We start from the raw sequence: 25,887 nt of genomic DNA on the forward strand, positions 1-25,887 counted from the left end.
TTTAAAATAATCTAATATTAAATTGATTTATTTTAAAAAAAATTGAAATTAAATTGAATCTTTTAGAAATTGAAAATTAAATTAAACTTTTTGGTCATCAAATTAATTATTTTAAATGATTTAGGGAAGAAATTAATAATTAAGTTATTTTTATTTTTAAAAAGTGTTCATTTAATAATGTGCTTGTAATTTTTTATTGGTTGTCAATAACAAATTTTAGACCATTAGATTTAACTAAATTCAATGGCTGTGATTCCTGCTGGGTAGTGTCTATCTCAATTAATTACTTTGGTACAGTTTAGATCCTCGTTAGACAATTTTATTTAATATTTAATTGAATTTGTGATTGAATCTATAAGGGTGACATTCACTATTCATTTTCATATTTTTTTTAAGAATATTTTACTTTTTCTCCTAATAAAGAAGAAGAATATTTTACTTTCTAATTAAATATATAAACTATGGATGATAATTTTTATTTTTTAATTAAGGGATTTAAATCATTCTCGGATAGTCACCACTTTTGAAAAAAAAATCTTTATAAATTATACAACATTGTATTTTAACTATATTTAAAAACTTATCTCACTAATCCCAAAGAGACTTTTCCTGCCTCTTGAATTGAAGCCACATTCATTCTTCCTAAATTATATATATATATATATATATATATATATATATATATATATATATATATATATATATATATATATATATATATATATATATAACTTATCGCCCCATTAACTACTGGCATGTTTGGTTTCCCGTTTCTTCAAAATTGATTCACGAGAATGAGCAACTAATTATGCATTTTAAATTATGGACATGTAGAGAGAAGTTTGGATCCACGTTTTTTAATCTTTTCCAAACACCCACTACATATGAAATCCAATTTCAGAATCTGCATCCCATTTTTGTTGCTTGTGTATTTTATTTGTTCCTTCGCCTGGACCAGTAAAAATAACCAATAGTATCTAATGCTATTATCTATATTTACTAGATACGAGTATTCCCAAAGCCCCAAATAATTTCATATGAAATTTAAAAATTATAACTCAGTCTAAATTGAATAAATTTTAAAACTTTTTATAAATTCATATAAATATATTACTTTCTTTTAACCTATAATTTTGTTTGTTTATGATTTTTGTGATGTCCAAATTTTCTAGTGCAAAAATATTTACATAATTTTATAGACGTTTGTTTTTTTTTTTTTTTTGAAATAGACGTTGTCATGTGATAACACTAACTATAGTATTTACTTGACAATGCCGGACGGAGCCATATAAGTATTTATTTAATTAATAAAAGGGGGAAATAATAGATATAAATATTATAAGAATTAAAAGTAAAAGTAAAACCTGATATATTTGTATGAAGGAAGAAGGTATTTAAGCTAGTGTTAGATAATTAAGCATGGCCTAAGGGTAATCACTATTTGACTTGGAACAGACAAGTTTCAATCATTTAGAGAAAAATTAATGTTCCTATCAGCTTACTCTTGCATAGAGAATTCGGAAGAACATACACACACACACACACACACATATATATATATATATATATATATATATATATATATATATATATATATATATATATATATATATATATATATTAAAAGACATATATTAAGCGAAGCTTATTTTCATTTGTATAAAGAAAATAATCATTAATTAAATTTAAATGGTTAAGATTGGCATCCCCTAAATTTTTCATTAATAAGTTAATTTAAATATCACTATAATTTATTTTCATGAAACTCGCAAAGAATACTGAAATTAGACAATTTTTCCTTGTAGACTTTTTCTCTTAAAACAAGGCCAGTAATATAGATAAAATTATTAGAATTTTCAAAAAATGAATATAATTAAAAAATGTAATGTAACATTGAAGTTATACATATTATTATCATCTTGCTTTTGATATTTCAAATTTTTGTTAATTGTTCAAAAAGTTGAACACAATGCCTTAATCCTGAATTAATACTCAATCAATCCTCTCTACTTTTTCAACTTCTTCAAGTTTACTTCTTCTCCCATGTTGTTTCCAAAACATAACAATTTTTATTTTTTTGTTGAAACATAATTCAGCAGAGTCTCGTTACAAATGTGACATTGACACACGAATATTATTTCCCTCCCAACGTAATACAATTCACAACTCCTCTTTTGTTTTGTGCTCCATTTTTTGGAGCTAATAATGCATTCTAATAATCGATATCACCATGAAATTATTAAGGTGGACAATCCGTGTCGCATTGATGTCCCTACGTGCAGTACAATATTACACACGATGCCTCAAACCATCATAAAAAAGATGCCTATGAAAGCCTCTTCTTTATGACCACAAAATAATGACAACGCAAAAGAAGAAAAAGAAAGGATCAGGAATTTCCACTTTTTCCCCCAATGAAGTGCATCACAAGTTTAGATATTTTATTATGTTTGGATGTACAAATTATTTAGAGTCGGACTAAAATGCCAATTGATATGATTTTAGATAAATGTTTTTTAATCAAATTGATTATGTGTTTAGAATTGATTTTCAACTTAATTTATCTTTGATCATGTAAATGTTTTTAATTGATTCCTTAAGTTTCTTAAGACTATAGTAAGTTGTAATTTCTTGTATTTTCAAGACGCTAAAAACTAATTCCAAGATCTAGTTTTTTAGTTTAGGGATAGGAATCCACCCATTTATTTACTTTTAATTTTTTACTCCCTGTGCATCGTATTTTCTAGTTAATTTACTTTTCTTTCCAAGTTAACTTTTACTGGATTACAAGTGTACACTTTTGTTTTCAGTTTGTTTTTGTTGATTGTATTTACTTCTCTTCATGTTCAATTTTGTCTCCTTTCATCAATTATTTTTAATTGAAAATATTTAAATGGGAATTATTTTATAAATTATATATTTAGTATTGATTTTATTAGTTCCTGATTTATTTGTTTATTATTGATTTTATGTATGAAAAACAAAAATTATGTATGAAATATTTATGTTAGTTATTAGTAAGATTAGATAACATTTTAAATTAGATTAGATTTGAAAAACAAACATTAAATTATATTGCTAGGACAAAAAATGTGACAATCCGTTTAATTAGTGTTTTGGTCATATGGATATCCGTATGGTATTTTTTATGGTATTTTTTTAATTTTTTTAAAATAGTGTTATGTTTGTTAAAAAAAATTGTAGTTATTCTTTTAAACTTTTTATTTTATTTTTTGTGATTTTGTTAAAAAAATTAGTGTAGTTATTTTTTAGTGTATGAATCATACAGATGAGTATGTTTTTTTTTTTGTTTTTTTAATTGAAAATAATATAGTGTAGACACCTTGCGGACCTTATGGATTGCTGACCAAAATTTCAAATATATTTCAGAACTGATGAAGCAAGAAGTAGGACATTCAACTCTGCTCCACTACCATCACGGTTAAGCACCCTTAACGAGGAACTAGAAATGGTTCTTGCAACTCGGCCAAATAAAAATGTTTACCTTTCATATTGATACGTTTATTCACACATGTGACATGTCTATAGTTAGTTAGCTTTGACAATTGCTAAGAATGATTTCTTTCAAATATATGTCGAGAAATAGATTAACAATTCTACCAACGGCTAAGAATGAATTGGCGTTCATCATGACTGTTAATTGACTACTAAGAGTGTATTCTTTCTCACCATATTCAAGAACAATAGCCTACCAAAATCATTTTCGATGACACTCATTATATCATCAAGTGCCAAATTCTGTCATTTCCAATGTGTAGCTCACTTCACACAAAGTTACCTACAACTTTCCAATTTAGTTGTCAACAATTTTTTATCTTCCAAGTTTTAAATTTCATAAATTGCTGACATAACATTATTCTTAATATCAGGACGTTCTAAGCACCATGTATTATTTTCTTAAAGACAAAGATTGAACTCATTTGCATTTGGAGGACATTGCAGAATATCCTTGAAAGTTGGCATGGAAATTGTCTTCGAATTCCTTTAAAATATAACTAGTAATAATTATTTAATTAAATAAAACACTAAAATTAATAAGTAATAACACTAATCTATCTATATATTATATGTAAAACGGTCTTACCCATCAGAATGTTGCCTATTATTTATAGCATCATTACAATTTATTTTAGGGAAAGTCTTGGGGCACCCATCATTTTTTGCTGGGGCACTCAACAACTTCCATAAATACTAAAAATACCGGTTATAAATAGCAGGATGAGTTTTTCATTTCTGTAATATCATTTTTTCCTGTAAAATCTCGGTCACTTAGTGTAAGTTTCTTTCTTAAGGTTGGTTTCCAAGTGTATTTGTTCTCCGGTGATGTATGTGTATTGTTCAGGAGTATACGGTAAATTTTGGTCAATTTTTGTTGCCGGAAAGAAAGAGTTACGTGAAAAAAAATTTAAAGAATCTACGGATTTTCAATCCGTATGGACATACGGATTGGTGATATGTAGGTTCGTAAAATTTATTTAAAATTTTGAATATTTTAAAGATAATTTTTTTGTAATAACTTTTTTTTGTAATAATTTTAGCAATTGTGTGAATTTTTTTTAAAATAATTTTAGCAATTATAAAAATATTGATTTTGTGATATTATTGTGGTATAAAAAAATGTTGATTTTGTGATATTATTTTATAGTGGTATAAACAAATGTATTTATTAATTAGATTGTTAAAAAATTTATAATATATATAAACTTTTTTTAAATTACTAAAACTGGCATTAGATTGCTTAAATTTTAACTTAGTGATTAATTAAAAATAATTTAATTCATAAACATGACCAAATTAATTACTAAAAGATACTGTTTGTCGCTCAATGTTACTTCAACATCGCAAAAAATTTATGATCAACACATAGTAAAACAACTATTATATAAGAAATTGATAACTAACAAAGGGATAATATTAGACAAATTGTTTGTAGCAAAAGCACATTTAGGGAATTCCTAATAATTAAAAGGAATAATGTTCCAAGTCATAATAATGTTCAAAGTCGTAATAATGTTCATAAACATGACCAAAATAAAACATGGTTAATGGTTGGATCAAGGAATTCAAAGACAATTTCCATGCCAACATTCAAGGACATTTTGCAACGTCCTACAAATGCAAATGAGTCCACCTTTATCTTTAAGAAAATTGTTGGTTTTGTGGAGGAAATTATAAAAAAAAGAGGAGAGAAGAGAGACAATACGTATGCAGAGGAAATAGAATTATTCTATTCTAATTCAAATTGTTCTTAGCAGTGATACAATAAATAGCAAAAGATAAACTAATTAGATAACAAGATATTAGCAAAACAGAATATTAAAACTAACTTGCTCCTTAAAGATATGAGGAATCACTTATTGACTAGGCTAATCCATTAAAACTGACTTACTCCTAAAATATAGGAAATCAACTTATTTACTAAATCCTATTTTAAAAACTGAAAAATAAAATATTATGCAGTTACAAAAGTATATCTCCAACACTCCTCCTTGCTTTTGGAACTGCAAACTCCAATTCTTTGGGTTCAAGTTTGTTAATAGGTAGTGACTTTGTAAACATGTCAGCCAGTTGATCTTTAGACTTACAATAAATTAAGTTCACTTCACCACTTTGTTGCATCTTTATCAAATAATAGAACTTGATGTTGAAATGTTTAGTTTTCCCATGACACACGGGATTGTTTGCAGTAGCAATGGCTACTTGATTGTCAACAAAAATTCCAGTTTTGTTCTTTTGAGCAAATAGAATGTTTGGCCTTGTTGTAGTGAGATACATTAGACATCCAATCAAACTCCCATAATATCCTTCATCAATATTATCAACACCTTCTTCCTTGCTGAACTTCTCCTTTTGATTCATTGGTGTGCTAACAGATTTGCATTCCTCCATTTGAAACTTCTTTAAATTTTCTTTTGCATATTTCCTTTTTTCATGTTTAGCATTCTTTCAAGATGGCAATGATCAAGTCTCTTGTGCTTGAATTCTATGGGTGTGACTTGAGTGAAATAGGTTGTATGCTCCTCCTCTGTTGGATCAAATGAAAAGCTTTTTCCTTTCATTTTAACCCTTAGAACTTCCCGGCCAAAATTGTCATAGATAAAGCAATGTTGATGTTCAAAGGACACTTTAAATCCCTTTTTAATCAACTGACCTACGTTTAGCAAGTTTTGGTCAATGTTAGGTACATAAAGAACATCTGATATTAATTTGATACCTGAACACGTTGAAATTGCAACAGTTCCTTTTCCTTTTACAGGAATATAGTCACCATTCTCAATTCTGACCTTTGAGACATTAGTTGGCTTCAAATCCTTGAATAGAGTCTTATCATATGTCATGTGGTTTGTACAACCACTATCAATCAACCAACTTTCACTTGATTCACTACTCAAGAAGCATGTGGCCACAAATAGTTGGTCCTCTTCTTCTTGATTAGCAATCTGAGCTCCCTCATCATGGTGATTTTTGTTGGCGCAGATCACCGCTTCATGCCCTATCTGGTTGCACTTGTTACATTTTGCATCTGGTCTCCTCCAACATCTGAAAGGTGCATGACCTTTTTTGCCCCAATGCTGACAAGGTGGATAATTTTTCTTTTTATCCTTACCTTGGTTGTTTGCACTGTTTTCGCTGCTTGCTAGTTGATTCTTCTTGAAAAAATCCTTTTTGCTTTCATCAACTTCATGATGTTTGGCGGGCAAAGCATCTTCGACAACACGATCTTGCCTCATCAACCTTCGCTGCTCTTGAGCTTGCAGGGCATGTAGCACTTCTGCCAATGTGATTTTCGACAGATCCTTTGTGTTCTCCAATGAAGCTATAGATGCTTCATACCTCTCCGGCACCGTTACCAAAATTTTCTCTACAATTCTCGAATCAGCAAAATCACTTCCCAACAACTTTATCTTGTTGGCAATACCCAACAATTTGTTTGAGTATTCTTTGATTGTCTCTGACTCTTGCATCCTTTGAAGCTCAAATTCCTTCCTTAAATTCAGCACTTGCATGTTTTGTATTCTATCATCTCTAGCGTATTCCTCTTTCAGATAATCCCAAATTGCTTTGGGTGATTTAAGAGTCATGATTCTGATGAATATCATTTGTGAAACACCAGTGAACAAACATGACCTGGCCTTTGCCTTCTTCATCTTTCTTTCCTTGTGATTTTTAATTTGGGTCGTGGTGGGATTTTCAGGCAGTGGATATATTTCATAATCCTCTTTCATAGCATCCCATAAATCCAAAGACTCCATGTAGGATTGTATTTTCACTTCCCAAAGATCATAATTCTCTCCATCAAAGATTGGAAGAGTTATGTGGGAAAAACTTGTTTCACCTTCCATGGTAGATGTCCCGTAAGAATAAGGCTCTCGATACCAATTGTTGGTTTTGTGGAGGAAATTATAAAAAACAGAGGAGAGAAGAGAGACAATACGTATGCAGAGGAAATAAAATTATTCTATTCTAATTCAAATTGTTCTCAGCAGCGATACAATAAATAGCAAAAGATAAACTAATTAGATAACAAGATATTAGCAAAACATAATATTAAAACTAACTTGCTCCTTAAAGATAAGAGGAACCACTTATTGACTAGGCTAATCCATTAAAACTGACTTACTCCTAAAATATAGGAAATCAACTTATTTACTAAATCCTATTTTAAAAACTGAAAAATAAAATATTATGCAGTTACAAAAGTATATTTCCAACAAAAATAATAGATAGTGCTTAGAACGCCCTGATATTAAGAATAATGTTATGTCAGCAATTTATGAAATTTAAAACTTGGAAGATAAAAAATTGTTGGCAACTAAATTGAAAAGTTGCTTACCAGGCTGCTGTAGGTAACTTTGTACGAAGTGAGATACACCTTGAAAGTTACAAAATTTGGCACTTGATAGTATAATGAGTGTCATCTTGGAAATGATTTTGGCTGGCTACTGTCGCAGACTACTATTCTTGAATATGGTTAGAAAGAATACACTCTTACCATAATGAGTTAACGACACTTGATGATCTCCGGTCATGTGATAAAAATCTCTTAGTGTTGTTCATCCTACTACAATGGCTGGTTTGTCCAAATCTTGGTTATAGACAACAGTATGGAAATTTCTATCCTTGTCAATATACTGTCATAAGCGGTCAAGTACGTCTTTCCACCTCACATTAAATGACATATTAACTTCACCGTAAATCTATATTTGATATAACAAAATAAGGTTGATTAGTTACACAAAATAAAATAATGATATGTTAATTAAATCATAATGCTCCTCTCCAACCTTCGTCAACTACAACGAATGAATAATGTTTCGTATTCTTTTTCTTTTTATAAAAAAAATGTTGTATGTTTGCAAATCTAACATTGAAGAAATCAGTAGCATGGAATCTTCTTTTATTGGTTTCATTTTTGTATTATTTTATTTGTTGGATTCTGGTTAGTTTGTTTTGTTGATTTGTGTTATGGAGTTGCTAGAGTTATTTTGTTGTTCTTTCTTGATATGAGATTTGAATTTGGGGTAGTATGTATGTTTGTGTTTGTGAACAAAGGAGAATAGGGAATGGGGAAAACTAAAAGAAAAGGGAGAGATAAAAGATGGTTTAGAAATCATTGTGAAGGGCGTGCTTGGAGACCATGAAGGGGAGGTTGTGCATTACAACAGTGCAGATTTGGAATGCCGATAACAAGTATACACTGTCTTCAATCTCAAACCTGATAAACCTAGCTATAACCTTTCTGGCTTTCTCCGTTATAATATAATTTATCTTTTTATTTTTATTCATCTTATGAATTGTTTTAATTTTTTATTATTTTTTTCTTCTGGTAAGTAACCTACTATTATAGGTAAATTTTAATATTCCACAGGTATTGTTCAATTTGTTCCTTCTCTCTCTCTGTCACTGCCATTTTCATATCAAGATCATTTTCAATAATTCAGTTAAAACCACCAAAAGGATGAATTTGAGAAAGTCTACCATTTTCCCAGGATAAAAAATAAGTTAGTTGTCTATTCTATAATTCTACTTCCAATAAGATACCTAAAGTCAAAACTATATTTTACCCAACCAACAAGCTACAAATCTAAACCAATATAAATCCATACTACTATTGTGAAACTTTTTAAAAGAATGCTAAAGATTAGAGTATGAGAGTCATTTAAGCAAATGAGCCTTAAGGCACTACTACTATTGATTTGTAATAGAAGTAGAAAAATATAAAGGGCAAAAATAAATAAATTATTCACTAAATATGATATAAACCTTCAAAATATAACTAGTAATAATTAAGTAATCAAATGAAACACTAAAATTAGTAAGTAATAACACTAATCTATCTATATCTATATATTATATGTAAAACGGTCTTACCCATCAGAATTTTGCTTATTATTTATAGCATCATTACAATTTATTTTAGGAAAAGTCATGGGGTAACCAACATTTTTTGCTGGGGCACCCAACAAATTCCATAAACACTGAAAATATCGCAGGACGAGTTTTTCATTTCTACAGTGTCATTTTTTCCTGTAAAATCTCGATCAGTTAGTGTAAGTTTCTTCCGTTAAGGTTGGTTTCAAAGCATAATGGTTGGATCAAGGAATTCAAAGACAACTTCCATGCCAACTTTCAAGGACATTCTGAACCGTCCTCCAAATGCAAATGATTTCAACCTTTGTCTTTAAGAAAATAATACTTGGTGCTTAGAACATCCCGATATTAAGAATAATGTTTATGTCAGCAATTTATGAAATTTAAAACTTGGAAGATAAAAAATTGTTGGCAACTAAATTGGAAAGTTGTTTATTAGTCTACTGCAAGTAACTTTGTGCGAAGTGAGATACACCTTGAAAGTGACAAAATTTGGCACTTGATGGTATAATAAGTGTCATCTTGGGAATGACTTTAGTAGGCTACTGTTCTTGAATATGGTGAGAAAGAATACACTCTTACCATAATGAGTTAACGAGACTTGATGATCTTCAATCAGGTGATAAAAATCTTAGTGTTGTCCACCCTGCTGCAATGATTGGTTTATCCAAATCTTGGTTGTAGACAATGGTATGGAAATTTCACTTCTTGTCAATAAACGGTCAAGTACGTCTTTCCACCTCACAAAAAATACCTCACAATAAATGACATACTAACTTCACCGTAAATCTACATTTGATATAACAAAATAAGGTTGGTTGGTTGGTTAGTTACACAAAATAACAAAATAATGATATGTTAATTAAATCAAAATGAAGATGATTTGATCCTTGACGTTAATAGTATTTAAAATAGTATTTGGTGGAACCGAGACCTTCAGCATGATCTTAGCCATTTAACAGCATTGACCGTGCTCCTCATTTGTTAATTATGACATAATTAACATTCAAACATGATATAACAAAATTGATATTCAATTAGCAGTCATGATGAACGCCAATTCATTCTTAGCAATTGGTAGAATTATTAATCTATTAACTCAACATGTATTCAAAAGAAACCATTCTTAGCAATTGTCAAAGCTAATTAACTACAGACATGTCACATGTGTGAATAAACGTATCAATATGAAAGGTAAACATTCTTACTAGGCTGAGTTGCAAGAATCATTTCCAGTTCCTCGTTGAGGGTGCTTAACTGTGATGCCGGTGGAGCAGAACCTGAATGCCGTGTTTCTTTCTTCATCAATTCTGAAGTATATTTGAAATTTTGGTCAACAATCCATAAGGTCTGCAAGGTGTCTACACTATATTATTTTCAATTAAAAAAAAAAACCACACTGATTCGTATGGTTCATATACTAAAAAATAACTACACTAATTTTTTTTAACAAAATCACAAAAAATAAAATAAAATATTAAAAGAATAACTGCAATTTTTTTTTACCAAACATAACACTAGTTTAAAAAAAAATTTAAAAATACCATACGGATATGTGATCCCTATGGCCAAAACACTAATTAAACGGATTGTCATGTTTTTTGTCCTAGCAATATAATCTAATATTTGTTTTTTTAAATCTAATCTGATTTAAAATGTTATTAATCTTACTAATAACTAACAAATATTTCATACATAATGTTTGTTTTTCATACATAAAATCAATAATAAATAAATAAATTGGAAACTGATAAAATCAATACTAAAAAATTTATAAAATAATTCACATTTAAATATTTTCAATTAAAAATAATTGATGAAAGGAGACAACATTGAACATGAAGAGAAGTAAATACAATCAACAAAAAACAACCTGAAAACAAAAGTGTACACTTGTAATCCAGTAAAAGTTAACTTGGAAAGAAAAGTAAATTAACTAGAAAATAAGATGCACAGGGGGTAAAAAATTAAAAGTAAATAAATGGGTGGATTCCTATCCCTAAACTAAGGGGGGTGTATTGGATTAAGATTTCAAAGGATTTTAAAAGACTTTTTTATGATTAAAAAGTCTTGTGGTATTCAATCAAGACTTTTATAATATATAAACAAATCTTGTGGTATTCAATTAAGACAATAAAGATTTTTTTTTCAGGGCAACAAAATCTGTTGGTATTCAATTGAGATTTCTTACCACTTTTAAAATGTCTTTTGGTATTCAAAAGTAAATAGATTTTGATGGATTCTTTTGTGGAATGGATTTTGAGAGACTTTTTAGTTAGAAATACACATAAAATACTCCTCCAACAATCTCACCCAAACCCTTGAGACTTTTCATAATCTTCCAAAGACTTTTTCTTCTCCTGCCGAACAAGACACAAACCACTACCAGGTTCATTCTCTTACAACTTTTCAATCAATTTTACCTATTTTTTTAATGGCAATCGATAGTCAATATTGTTCATACTATATGTATATTACGCAAATCAAAAGAAAAGGGTACTGTATATGCTTCAAGATTTCGTATTCATATTGTTTTCAACGTCCAGGTAATGAATATGCATCAAAAGAATGGCAATTGATATGCATCAAGATTTCATATTGCTTTTTTTTTAGTACTGTATATGTAAATCAAAATAAAAAACTCTTTTTTTTTTCTGTTTCTTCAACTTGTTTTTTTACAACGTCCATTATTATTATTATTATTTTCTTGTGTTATTATTAAAATGTTAATTATTAATGTGTTATTATTATTTTTTTGACAGCGTGTTATTATTATTATTATTGTGTTAATAATTTTTTAATTGTTATTGTGTTATTATTATTGTTATTTTGTTAATAGTTTTTTTTAAAATGATTTTATGATATATGAGTATTATTTTTATGGAAAATGCTAACATGTGCCCTTAAGACACTTGTTAGTGTATTATGTATAGAAATTTTGTATTGAAAGTTGTGCAATTTACTTTTTTAAAAGTCAAAAATTGTTGTTTTTAAGACATAGTTACTATTGGAAGTATCTTTAACATGTGCCCTAAGTGCGCATGTTAGCATGACCCTTATTTTATTATTAGGTAGTTTTTTATTGGTTTTTCTATTGAATTGTATATTATTCGGGATATAGTCACTATACTTTTGACAATTAGGAAACAATAACTATTTTTGTCAAATAACTAGTTTCTTATATATATATTAGCGATCAAATGGGGGATTCACAAGAAAATAACAAAGGAAAGAGTAGAGACAAAGATAATTATGTATCTTGGACTATGGAGGATACCAATGAGTTGTTGCACCTCTTGGTGGATGCTATGAATAGGGGATTGCGTGATGCCAATGGGTCACTTAGCAAACAAAATGTAGAACGAATAATACTTCATCAACTCAATGCAAAAACTAAATTCCCTAAAACTTATAGTCATTATTTGAGTCGGATGAAGTGGTTTCGAAACCAGTATAACATGATGTCAACCCTTATGCGCAACAACTCTGGCTTTGGATGGGACCCAATTGGAAAAACTTTCACTGCTCATGAGGATGTATGGAAAGATTACTTAAAGGTGAGCTAAGTTCATAATCTTTTAAATATATTAATAGTTATAAATTTAGTAAATTATAATATTTGTAGTATATTAACAATGATTTTTTTTTTAGTCCCACCCAAGTCACAGCAAACTTCGAGGAAAAAGTATGGTTGATTATGAGTATTTGAAGATCGTCGTTGGGGGTGGAGTTTCTAGCGGGAATAATTCTATATCAGTCAATCCAGATGATACTGATGGAACAACTTTTGAGCCAGAAAATAGAACTGTTGGGATAGAAGAATTTTCATATGATCCTAATAGTGATACATTCATAACACCAAATAACTATGAACCAGCATATCTGCCTCCATCACCAAACCAACCAAGTCCACCATCCCACCCCCCTTTAGATTCAGAGGTTCCCATAGAAAAACAAAACTGTCACAAGCGAAGGAGATCCGAGTATGGAGGGAGTTCAAGCGCTGTTGGGATCAACAATCAAGGCAACGTTCTGGAAAATCTTTCTGTTGGCATTGGGACTATTGCTGTGAATTTTGAAAAAATATCCAACATGATGGAGAAAAGAGAAAAAGATAGAGATAGAGATAGAGAGCTCGAGGGTATTATTTGGGATGTTATAAAAGAAATTCCAAATTTGGATGACATAACGCGTTTCAAGACAGCTGAATTGTTAAATACTAAAGCAAAAAAGGATTTTTTCTTGAAGATGTCACCGGAAGAACGCTCATCTTGGATAAACTTTAAGTTAGGGAATAATTAATATTTTGATCATCTATTATTAACATATTATTTTAAACATCGTGAGTTTGTTGAACTATATCTTTTGGGTCTCTATTTTGGTTGAAGTATTTGGTTTGTTTTTTGGTCGAACTATTATGGTTGAAGTATTTAGGTTATATATTTTGTGAAATTGTTGTGGTTAAACTTTAGTTATATTTATTTTATATATGAATTTGTATTAACTTTGATATTGACTTATAACCATGACCATGACATAAAGAACGAAGAAATGGATGGAGATATATATAATGAAGATACAAATGATGAAGATATAGATGACGAGGAAACAAATGAAGAATTTTATGAAGCCACATACACATATGTGATGGCAATTTATGCTTTAATAGATATATTAAATCAGTTTTTGAATATGATGCGTGGTGAACATATTGAACGTCCATTAACTCGACGACAAATTACTAGTCGGGGATATGACTATATACACAAAGCATTAAACGATGATCCTGCAATCTTTCGACAAGTATATAGGATGTATCCTGATGTATTTCGAAAGTTGTGCACGATTATAAGAGAAAAAATACCTTTGGAGGATACAAGATTTATTTGTGTTGAAGAAATGCTTGCATCATTCCTACAGATTATCGGCCAGAACACTCGATATTGTGTAATCCGCAATACATTTGGCCGATCACAATTTGCTACAAGTGAAAATTTTCACTAGATCTTGGAATTAGTTTTTAGCATCTTGAAAATACAAGAAATTACAACTTACGATAGTCTTAAGAAACTTAAGGACTCAATTAAAAACATTTACATGATCAAAGACAAATTAAAAAAATTAACTTAGGAGTTCAACTAATAAAACCTAATTTCTAAAAAACCTAAAAAAATAGTTGAAAATCAATTCTAAAAACATAATCAATTTAATTAAATTTTTTTTATCTAAAATCATATCAATTGGCATTTTAGTCCGACTCTAAATGATCTGTACATCCAAACATAATCAAATATCTAAACATGTGATGCACTTCATTGGGGGCAAAAGTGGAAATTCCTGGTCCTTTCTTTTTCTTCTTTTGCATTGTCATTATTTTGTGGTCATAAACTTGTGATGCACTTCGAGCATTTTGAAAAAGTAGAGAAGATTGATTGAGTATTAATTAAGGATTAAGGCATTGTGTTCAACTTTTTGAACAACTAACAAAAATTTGAAATATCAAAAGCAAGATAATAATAATATGTATAGCTTCAATGTTACATTACATTTTTTAATTATATTCATTTTTTGAAAATTCTAATGATTTTATCTATATTACTGGCCTTGTTTTAAGAGAAAAAGTCTACAAGGAGAAATTGTCTAATTTCAGTCTTCTTTGCGAGTTTCATAAAAATAAATTATAGTGATATTTAAATTAACTTATTAATGAAAATTTTAGGGGGATGTCAATCTTAACCATTTAGTTTAATTAATGGTTATTTTCTTTATAACAAATGAAAATAAGCTTGGCTTAATATATGCCTTTTAAAATATATATATATATATATATATATATATATATGTTCTTCCAAATTCTCTATGCAAGAGTAAGCTGATAGGAACATTAATTTTTCTCTAAATGATTGAAACTTGTCTGTTCCAAGTCAAATAGTGATTACCCTTAGGCCATGCTTAATTATCCAACGCTAGCTTAAATATCTTCTTCCTTCATAGAAATATATCAAGTTTTACTTTTACTTTTAATTCTTATAATATTCATATATATTATTTCCTCCTTTATTAAATAAATACTTATATGGCTCCTTCCGGCATTGTCAAGTAAATATTTTAGTTAATGTTATCACATGACAACGTCTATTTCAAAAAAAAAAAAAAAAAAAAACATGGCAACGTCTATAAAATTATATAAATATTTTTGCACTGGAAAATTTGGACATCAGAAAAATCATAAACAAATAAAATTATAGGTTAAAAGAACGTAATATATTTATATGAATTTATAAAAAGTTTTAAAATTTATTCAATTTAGACTGAGATTTAATTTTTAAATTGCATATGAAATTATTTGGAGCTTTGGGAATACTCGTATCTAGTAAATATAGATAATAGCATCTAGATACTATTGGTTTTTTATACTGGTCCAGGCGAAGGAAACTAATAAACTACACAAGCAACAAAAATGGGATGCAGATTCTGAAATTGGATTTCATATGGAGTGGGTACGTGTTTGAAAAAGATTAAAAAACGTGGATCCAAACTTCTCTCTACATGTCCATAGTTTAAAATGCATAATTAGTTGCTCATTCTCTTGAATCAATTTTGTAGAAACGGGGAAACAAACATGCTAGATAAGTTTTTAAATATAGAGGAAGAATGAATGTGGCCTCAATTCAAGAGGCAGGTAAAGTCTCTTTGGGGTTAGTGAGATAAGTTTTGAAATATAGTTAAAATATAATGTTGTATAATTTATAAATATTTTTTTTTCAAAAATGATGACTATTTGAGAAGGATTTAAATCCCGCGTCACTTAATTAAAAAATAGAAATTATCATTCATTATGTTAACCTTTATTAGTTTATAAATTTAATTAGAAAGTAAAATATTCTTTTTTTAGGAGAAAAAGTAAAATATTCTTAAAAAAATATAAAAATGAATAGTGAATGTCGGCCTTATAAATTCAATCGCAAATTCAATTAAACATTAAATAAAATTGTCTAACGAGCATCTAAACTGTACCCAATCATTAATTGAGATAGACACTATGAGATTTTCTAATAATTTTATTATTTGAGGAGATATTTTGCTTGTAGTTTAAACAACAAAAAATAAAATAAAATCTACCGCTAAAAACATAAGTGTCAGGAGGAAAGGGATTCCCCTTTTGTATTCCAATGCTTAAGCTGAATTACTAGAATCCATTATTTTTCTGATTGGATTTTCACTGATGTATAATTATAAAATAAAATACGGTGAATATGTAATTTTTTATTTGGTTTTCTGATTGGGTTGTTAAATTTACTATTGTACATGGACTTTTTATTTTTTAATTTATCAATTTTTCTGCATTATCTAGCGGATAAAAGTACTATACATTAAAAAAGTTTAATGTGTTGGCAACACTTCATTGGATGGATACAATTTTTTATTGACATATAACTAAATCCAATGATTGATATTGTTGCTGGAGAGAAGGAACGGTGGAGATGATCCACTTCCCACACTATTATCCATTTTATATGTCAGAATTTTTATGTTTCACATATATGAATTTTGTGGTTTGTTTTTTTCGTGTTTCCAACATAAGTGTGTTTCTCATGTATTTGTCCCCAGTGAGGGAGGTCTATGAATTCAAGGAAAGTACTCCATGCGTAGGTGTGAGTGAGTGACGATGTCGAAAACTGAAACGAGAAAGAGGAAGGACATGTCGGAGTTGGAATAAAGAGAGAGAAGAAAAGGGCAAAAATGGAAACATGGAATCTGGAAAGATTGGTGTTCATGCAAGGAGATGTTTTGGTCACACATGGTGGTGTTGTCGATGGCAAGGGAGGCAAAACCAGAACGAAGGAGGTTGACAATGGGGAGAACTGAGAACAATGAGTAACCACGACGGCAACAAAACTTCGACAAAGATGGTGGGTGGGTATCGGAGAAGGTGGTGGTCGGAGAAGATGGTGGCTGAGGTCGAAGAACTGAGAACATGGCTTAAGGGCTATACTATGCTCCTGACAATGCCATGGATCAATCTTATTCTGTTGAGTTCTTCGTCTTTCCCCTCTCCCCTTATCCAAAGCACTCTGCCATCATCAGACCATGCCCTCTCTTCCTCCTCCTTTTGCCCTGGAAGATCAGCTTTACACACATAAACGTATGAGCTTTTTGTGCTTTACTTAACAGTTTTCCTGACAATAATATTTTCCACAATATGTATTTGCATTATTATGCATCTACTGATGTAATTTTGCTTCAAAGCATCTCTAGCATGTGACTGAAACACTGTGAACTACATATTGCAGATCCAAATGATCCAACCCAGGAGAAAATGGCAAGAGAAGTTTTTGATAGAAATATTTGTCAGAAAGACAAAATATTCAGAGATGTCTTTTTTATTGCAGAAGTCTGATTGTATTCAACTATGAAGAGAATGTGTTAAAGCATCAGTACATTAATGTATTTCTCAATTGAAGTAGGATGGACACATTCCATATATATGAGATTCAATCTCCATCCCGCAATTACAAACAAAATATATAGTAATTTTTTAAACTGTTTTAAGAAAAGTGGTAAATACGGATGTTTGCCAAATCATAAATCAGAACATTGCTTGATGCTTACTATTTTGCTACCATAAAAATGTACAATGTTGAAATGTTCAGCTGGTTAGAAGTTTTGCATCCTGAGAAGGAAAAAAAAACGAAATATAAGAAGGTTATGGCATTTGAATAGTGCAAAAAAAAAAAAAATCATGGTCATTATTAAACTGAACCAGACTATTGTAGTTGACTTTCACTTCTGAAATTTATTTGACTTACATAAATACATATACTTCAGTATTTCCTTTAAAGTGGTAAAGATCAATGACCTTACCCATCAGACGTCATTCTTCCTTCAAACTTTCCAAGTTGTTTTTATTTCAAAATCTCTTGCCAGAACTCATTCCATACAATGAAGCATGTACTGCTAAGGTGCTCAAACTTCTGTTATGCAAGTTTGAATGTTTGATCTCTGAGAACATCATGGTAACCTTCCACACTGATGAAACCACCACCTCCCCTCTTATGTTTTGCATCAAAAGCTTTTAATGTAAGATTTCCTTTCTTCCAGTTCTTTCGCATTCAGTATCAAGCCAATTAAATCAGAAGTTCCATTTAGATCTTGTTCAAAGTTCAATTCATATCCATTGACAGGTGCAGGTGCAGTTTCTATAAAATATACATATACTGATCTAAACATGCAAATCAATTTAAATGACATATTCAGATCAAACAGCGGAAATTAAATATTACGAGCATACCTCCAGCCATTGCAAATCGAACGCGAAGCGACGCACACACGAACCTGAAAGGCAGTTTTGTTCTTCCAGACCCTTACTCGCTCTGGATAGATGGTGTATTTTTTTTTTTTAATAGAGAAGTGAGTTTGGTGATACAAAACTGAGAGCACTCCATCCTATTTATAGAGTCTGTCCATCACAGAGCTCAACTTGTTATCAGAACGTGAGATAGAAGTTATCAGTACGTGAGATAAAGGATGGGTACGTGATTTGTTACTGAAGGTGGTTACAAATATGTTACAAAAATATGGGTTGAATGTGGATGGAAAATGGACCAGATTCAGAAATAACAAAATTTTCCAAAAAAATAATAAAAGAAAAATAGAAGCACGTGGAACGTGAACGTGCGCTTCCAACATTCTCTCACTTGGTCCATTTAACTCAACATCAACCGTAACAAGAAACATAATATATGAGTCATGGTGATAGGTCCTCTGATGATGAGTAGTATCTTCCATGTACCACAATATATCAAGTCTCTCAACACTAGCTCTCAACTTAATGAATAAACCATATGTTTATTCTATATCTAAACCGAATGATTTTTCTCGAAATAAATAAATATGTGCACAAAACCATATGAGAAAATATCTAAGAGAATAAGAGTTTCATTGAAAATAATAAATGTACATACAATGAAATTACATCATGGAATCAAGTCACATTCGTACTACATGATCCTTAAAATTCTTTGGTGGCATGCCTTTAGTTAAAGGATCAACAATCATCAACTTAGTGTTATCGTGTTCAATGAACACTTTCTTTTCTTTAACATGTTCTCTTATGGCTAAGTACTTGATTCGATGTGCTTACTTCAACTTTCACTTTTGTTGTTTTTAGCCATAAACACCGCAGCAAAGTTGTCACAATACAACTTTAATGGCCTAGAAATAGAGTCCACAACTCTAAGGCCAGACATGAAACTCTTCAACCATACACCATGCGAGGTAGCTTCAAAACAGGAAACGAACTCAGCCTCCATAGTGGAAGTAGCAGTTAAGGTTTGCTTGGCACTTCTCCAAGATACAGCTCCACCGGCTAACATAAAAATATAACCAGATGTTAATCTTCGTGAATCAACGCAACCAGCAAAGTCTGAGTCGGAGTAGCCAATCACTTCCAGACAATCAGTTTGTCTGTACATGAGCATGTAATCCTTTGTTCCTTGAAGATATCTCATCACTTTCTTTGCAGCTTTCCAGTGGTCAATACCTGGATTACTTTGATATCTTCCCAAGACTCCAACAGCGAACGCAATATTAGGTCTAGTGCAAACCTGAGCATACATAAGACTTCCAACTGCTGAAGCATATGGAATATTTTTCATGTGTTCCCGCTCAAAATCATTTTTAGGGCACTGACTCAAAGCGAGTTTGTCACCCTTCACAATGGGAGCTACACTTGGTGAACAATCTTTCATGTTAAATCTCTCTAAAACTTTGTTGATATAGGTTTCTTGAGACAAGCCTAAAATGCCTCGAGATCTTTCTCTATGGATCTTTATGCCTATGACATAAGATGCCTCTCCCATATCCTTCATGTCAAAGTTCTTTGAGAGAAATTGTTTCACCTCATATAGCATTACCCTTATCATTAGTCGCAAGCAGAATATCATCTACGTATAATACAAGGAAACAAATCTTACTCCCACTGACCTTCTAGTATATACAGTGATCCATGACATTCTCTTCAAAGATGAATGAAGAAATGACCTCATGATATTTTAAATACCACTGGCAGGAGGCTTGTTTCAATCCATAGATGGACTTATTAAGCTTGCAGACTAAGTGCTCACAAATACTAGATAAGAATCCCTCAGGTTGTTTCATGTAAACCTCTTCTTCTAGATCACCATTCAGGAACGTCGTTTTCACATCCATTTGATGCAGCTCAAGATCAAAATGAGCTACTAATGCCAAAATTACTCAAAGAGAGTCTTTCTTAGATACAGGGGAAAAAGGTCTCTCTGTAATTGATTCCTTCTCTTTGAATGAATCCTTTAGCAACAAGTTTTGCCTTATGTCTCTCAATGTTGCCTTCTGAGTCTTTCTTTGTTTTGAAGACCCATCTACATCCGATGGCTTTTACACCAACAGGCAACTCAACGAGATCCCAAACTTGGTTAGATGCCATAGAATCCATCTCATCCCTCATAGCATTATACCAAAAATTTGATTCCTTAGAACTCATGGCTTGTGAAAACGTCTCAAGATCATTTTCGGCTCCAATGCTGTAGTTTTATTCTTGTAGGTACACTACATAATCACTAGGAATTGTTATCTTTTTTACTCTAGTAGATCTTCTTAATGTTGTTTGGTCATCTTGCTGAGGAACTTGTTCAACTAGTTCTTCACCAGTTTGTTCAATATCATCATGTTGTTCCTCACAAACAACTTGATCTACATGATCACTTTCAACAGCTTGTGGTACTTCAGTCAATGGTTGTCTAACACCCATTTTAACTTGAAGGGTGGGAATGACTACCAACCTATTACTTGTCCCAGAAGGTTTTGCTTCATAGTGATCCCTTTCAGAAGAAATGTTCTGAAATTGATCACTCCCACTGATCAAGTCATTTTCAAGAAACTTTGCATTCCTTGATTCCACAATCCTAGTGTTCTGGGATGGACAATAGAACCTATACCATTTAGACTTTTCAGCATATCCAATGAAATACCAATAATAGTCCTAGGGTCTAGTTTCTTCTCTTGTGGATTATAAATTCTTACTTCAGACGGGCATCCCCAAACGCGTATATGTCGCAAACTTGGTTTCCAACCCTTGAATAACTCAAAAAGGTGTCTTTGAGACAACCTTGGTTGGAACTCAGTTTAATATATACGCAGTCGTCTTACGTGCATCAATCCACAAAAATTGAGGAAGCTTTACATTACTCCTCATGCTTCTCACCATGTCTAATAAGGTTCGATTTCTTCATTCTGCCACACCATTCTGATCCGGAGAACCAGACATAATGTATTGGGTAACAATCCCATGTTCTTGAAGAAATTTCGCAAATGAACCTGGTGCTTGTCTATCCTCTGTGTATCTACCATAATACTCCCCACCTCTATCTGATCTCACGTTCTTAATTTGTTTTCCACATTGTTTCTCAACTTCAGCCTTAAAAACTTTAAAGGCATCTAAAGCTTCATTCTTAGAATGAAGTAAGTAGAGATACATATATCGTGAATAATCATCTATAAAGGTTATGAAGTATTTCGGACTATTTGCATCCATGTCTGGACAACATATGTCTGTATGTATGATTTCTAATAAATTAGAACTCCTCTTTGCACCCTTTTTAGACTTATTAGTTTGCTTATCCTTAATGCAATCTACACAAGTCTCAAAATCAGTGAAATCCAAAGTACTAAGTACTCCTTCATTTACTAATCGCTTGATTCTCTCAATAGAGATATGTCCTAATCTCCGGTGCCACAACATAGAGGATTCTTCATTCATAATACATTGTTTTAACCCAACAGAAACGTACATAGAAGTAGCGTCGCTTTTCAATTCAATCAAATAAAGACCATTAAACAATTGACCACAACCAATAATTTCATATTTATTTAGTAAATTAAAACCAAAGGCTGTAAAATTAAAATAAAATCCCAAAGGTGCAAGTTTAGAAACAGAAATTAAGTTTTTACAAAAACTAGGAACATAAAAAAACTTTCTCCAAATGCAATTTAAAGCCACTACTTAAAACTAAGACGCACGTTCCAATGGCATCTACATGCGAGCTCATCCTACTCCCTGAGTAGATGCACTGCTCACTTCCCACTGGCTTCCTTAGGCTTTCCATACCCTGTAAGTTATTAGAAACATGGATTGTAGAACCAGAGTCAATCCACCTTGTATTATGATTCACATTAATCATATTAGATCATAACAAACGAAAGTAAATAGTGTACCTTTCTTCTCAAACCAATTTTTAAATTTGGGGCAGTCCTTCTTCATGTGTCCTTTCGTTTTACAGAAGAAACACTTTGACTCCTTTTTAATTGTTGGTTGAGTCAGAATCCTTTCTTTATTGGTGCCTACAAACTTCTTCCTATCCTTTCCAGAAGTAGAAGTAGTCAAATTTACCTTCTCACCCTCTTCCATTATCAATCTCTCCTCTTCTTGAACACACATGGTCATCAATTCATTAATAGACTATTTATCCTTATGTGTGTTGTAGGAGATTTTGAAGGGTGTATACTGTTGAGGTAGGGTGCACAAAATGAAATGTACCAGGAAGAATTCAGACATGGTAACTTCCAGGGTTTTCAACTGAGCCACTATGTCCCTTAAGCGCATGATATGTTCACGCACACCTCTCGTTCCAGTAAGCTTAATGGAAGAGAATTGCATAATGAGTGTGCTAGCAAGCGACTTCTCAGAGGTCATAAACTGTTCATCAATGGCTTTCAACAGATCGCTGACCTTATCATGCTGGTCAACTGAACCCCGGATACTAGCGGATATATTGGTTTTTATGAACATAACGGAGAGACGATTAGATCTCTCCCACTTTTCATAAAGGTCAACAACATCAGGTTCGCTAGTTTCAGTAATAGTCGGTGGCTCATCCTTCCTTATAGCATAGTCAATATCCATCCAGCCCAAATGAAGGAAAATTATTTCCTTCCAAACCTTATAATTATCACCTTTCAATATGGGAAGGTCACAAGAAATATTCATTGATTGTGAAACTGCAAACAAACACACATGCTCATTAAGAAAATTTGAGACTAAACAAATGTCATGTTTTGCCAATGCAAATCATGTCTCAATATATGAATCTAGTGACACAAAACTTGCCTGTGGGCTAAAGTCCTACTCAATTAGATTCATCATGCAACTTTATGATAAAACTATTAAATCATGTTCTTTTCCTTAATTCCTGTGGGTAAATTAAGAAATATAATCTAATATTTTATCCTAATTAATCATACAAATACAACAAAATTCCTGTGGGTAGATTTCATCACATTACATATGATTAATCACAATTAATATTTCTAATGTGATTATAAATTTAGCATATAATTTTACTCAATTAAAGATGTTGTGGCTATTCTCTAATTTAATAAAATTATATTAATCACTTAACATTCAAAAATAATATTTGCATAACATACTTAATAATGCAAACGTGCTCAATATTAAATCATAAAAATTACACGTATACCAATTCAAAATAACATTGCACGTATATCCATTCAACATGTAATAAACTTTAAAGGATCAAATCCAATGCATACCAGTATTTAACATAATATTGCATGTTCAGCATAACTTAGAGACACACAATTTTAAATAGCTTGCACATAAATGATTTATCCTTCATAAGTTATAAATATAAATGAACTGAACCTAATAAACAAATAAATCGCAATATATTAGTGGTAGAGGGAGTCATTGCATGCTACAGGGCAAGGATTCAAGACCAGCCCAAGGCCTTTTCATTTCATTTATGCGTTCCTTTTAATTAATTAAAAACGAAAACAAACAACAAAAAGGCTACCAATAAGATTCAAACCCGTGACAGAGAGGTATATTAACCGTATCAACCATTGGATAAGTCATGCTTTGTTTAGAATTCTTAGAAACAAATATGTATTAACAATTTTATATCAGTAAATATGCGCATGTACATCTTCATCCTCCAGCGTATCACATTATTTTAATATATAAAAGTTAGCTTCCATTTTACGCTTTTTGAAAAGGTTCAAACTTTTAATATTTAAATATTAAATTCAGCCTTTTGAGGAGGGTATGCTTAATTTTTAAAAAAAACATTGTTTAACACTTAGTGTTCACCTTTCTTCTTTAATTGAACAAAACATAATAAAAGCAAGACAGAGGCACTATGTGGCTCTGATACCAAATGTAAAATATACATATACTGATCTAAACATGCAAATCAATTTAAATGTCATATTCAAATCAAACAATGGAAATTAAATATTACGAGCGTACCTCCAGTCATTGCTAATCGAATGCGAAGCGGCACACACATGAACCTGAAAGGTAGTTTTGTTCTTTCAGACCCTTACTCGCTCTGAATAGATGGTATATTAGTGAGTTTGGTGATACAAAACTGAGAACACTCCATCCTATTTATAGAGTTTGTCCATCACAGAGCTCAACTTGTTATCAGAACGTGAGATAGAAGTTATCAGTACGTGAGATAAAGGATGGGTACATGATTTGTTACTGAAGGTGGTTGCAAATATGTTGCAAAGATATGGGTTGAATGTGGATGAAAAATGGGCCAGATTTAGAAATAACAAAATTTTCCAAAAAATAATAAAAGAAAAATAGAAACACGTGGAACGTGAACGTGGGTTTCCAACAGTTTCTACTGCCAATCTACCATCTCTGAAAACCAAAGAACACCCAATTACACTTTGAACACTGACAGAGAATGTAACAAGAAGAAACAACTTCCATGATTGCTGATGTATTGAGAAAGTTCAAATACAATGGCATTGATGTTACGAACTAAGCTGGACTTAGTAACTGATGTTGCACACTTAATACCTGTATTATTATTTCTTCTTTGAAGCTGTATTATTATTTTTATAATCGCTAAAATTATTTAAAAAAATTCACACAATTGCTAAAATTATTTTTAAAATATTCACAATTTTAAATAAATTTTACGAACCTACAAATCATCAATCTGTATGAAGCAATCCGTATGCCCATATGGATTAATCCGTACAGATTGACAATATGTAGGTTTTTCAATTTTTTTTTCACGTAACGCTTCTTCTCCAGCAATGAAAATCGACCAAAATTTATTATATACTCTTGAATAATGTACATACATCACCGAAAAGCAAATACGCTTCGAAATCGACCTTAACGGAAGAAATTTACACTAAGTGATCGGGATTTTATAGGAAAAGATGATACGGCAGAAATGAAAAACTCCTCCTACTATTTATGACCCGTATTTTCGATATTTATGGAAGTTGTTGGGTGCTCCAGCAAAAACTGCTGGGTGCCCCAAGACTTTCCCTCAAATAAATTGTAATGATGCTATAAATAATAGGCAAAATTATGATGGGTAAGACCATTTTACATATAATATGTAGATATAGATAGATTAGTGTTATTACTTATTAATTTTAGTGTTTTATTTAATTAATTAATTATTACTA

General features: G+C 31.0%; 1 long non-coding RNA gene across 1 annotated transcript; it reads right to left on the reverse strand.

Moving 5' to 3' along the window:
- Positions 1-17,979: 17,979 nt before the first annotated feature.
- On the reverse strand, positions 17,980-18,496 carry LOC114406055. Its single transcript, XR_003665333.1, has 2 exons — positions 18,254-18,496; positions 17,980-18,067 (listed from the first exon to the last, which is right to left on the reverse strand). It is a non-coding gene; the product is annotated as an uncharacterized LOC114406055 (long non-coding RNA).
- Between the last annotated feature and the right edge of the window lie 7,391 nt (positions 18,497-25,887).

The sequence above is a fragment of the Glycine soja genome, chromosome 3 (assembly GCF_004193775.1).
Source record: "Glycine soja cultivar W05 chromosome 3, ASM419377v2, whole genome shotgun sequence".
NCBI classification, from domain to species: Eukaryota; Viridiplantae; Streptophyta; class Magnoliopsida; order Fabales; family Fabaceae; genus Glycine; species Glycine soja.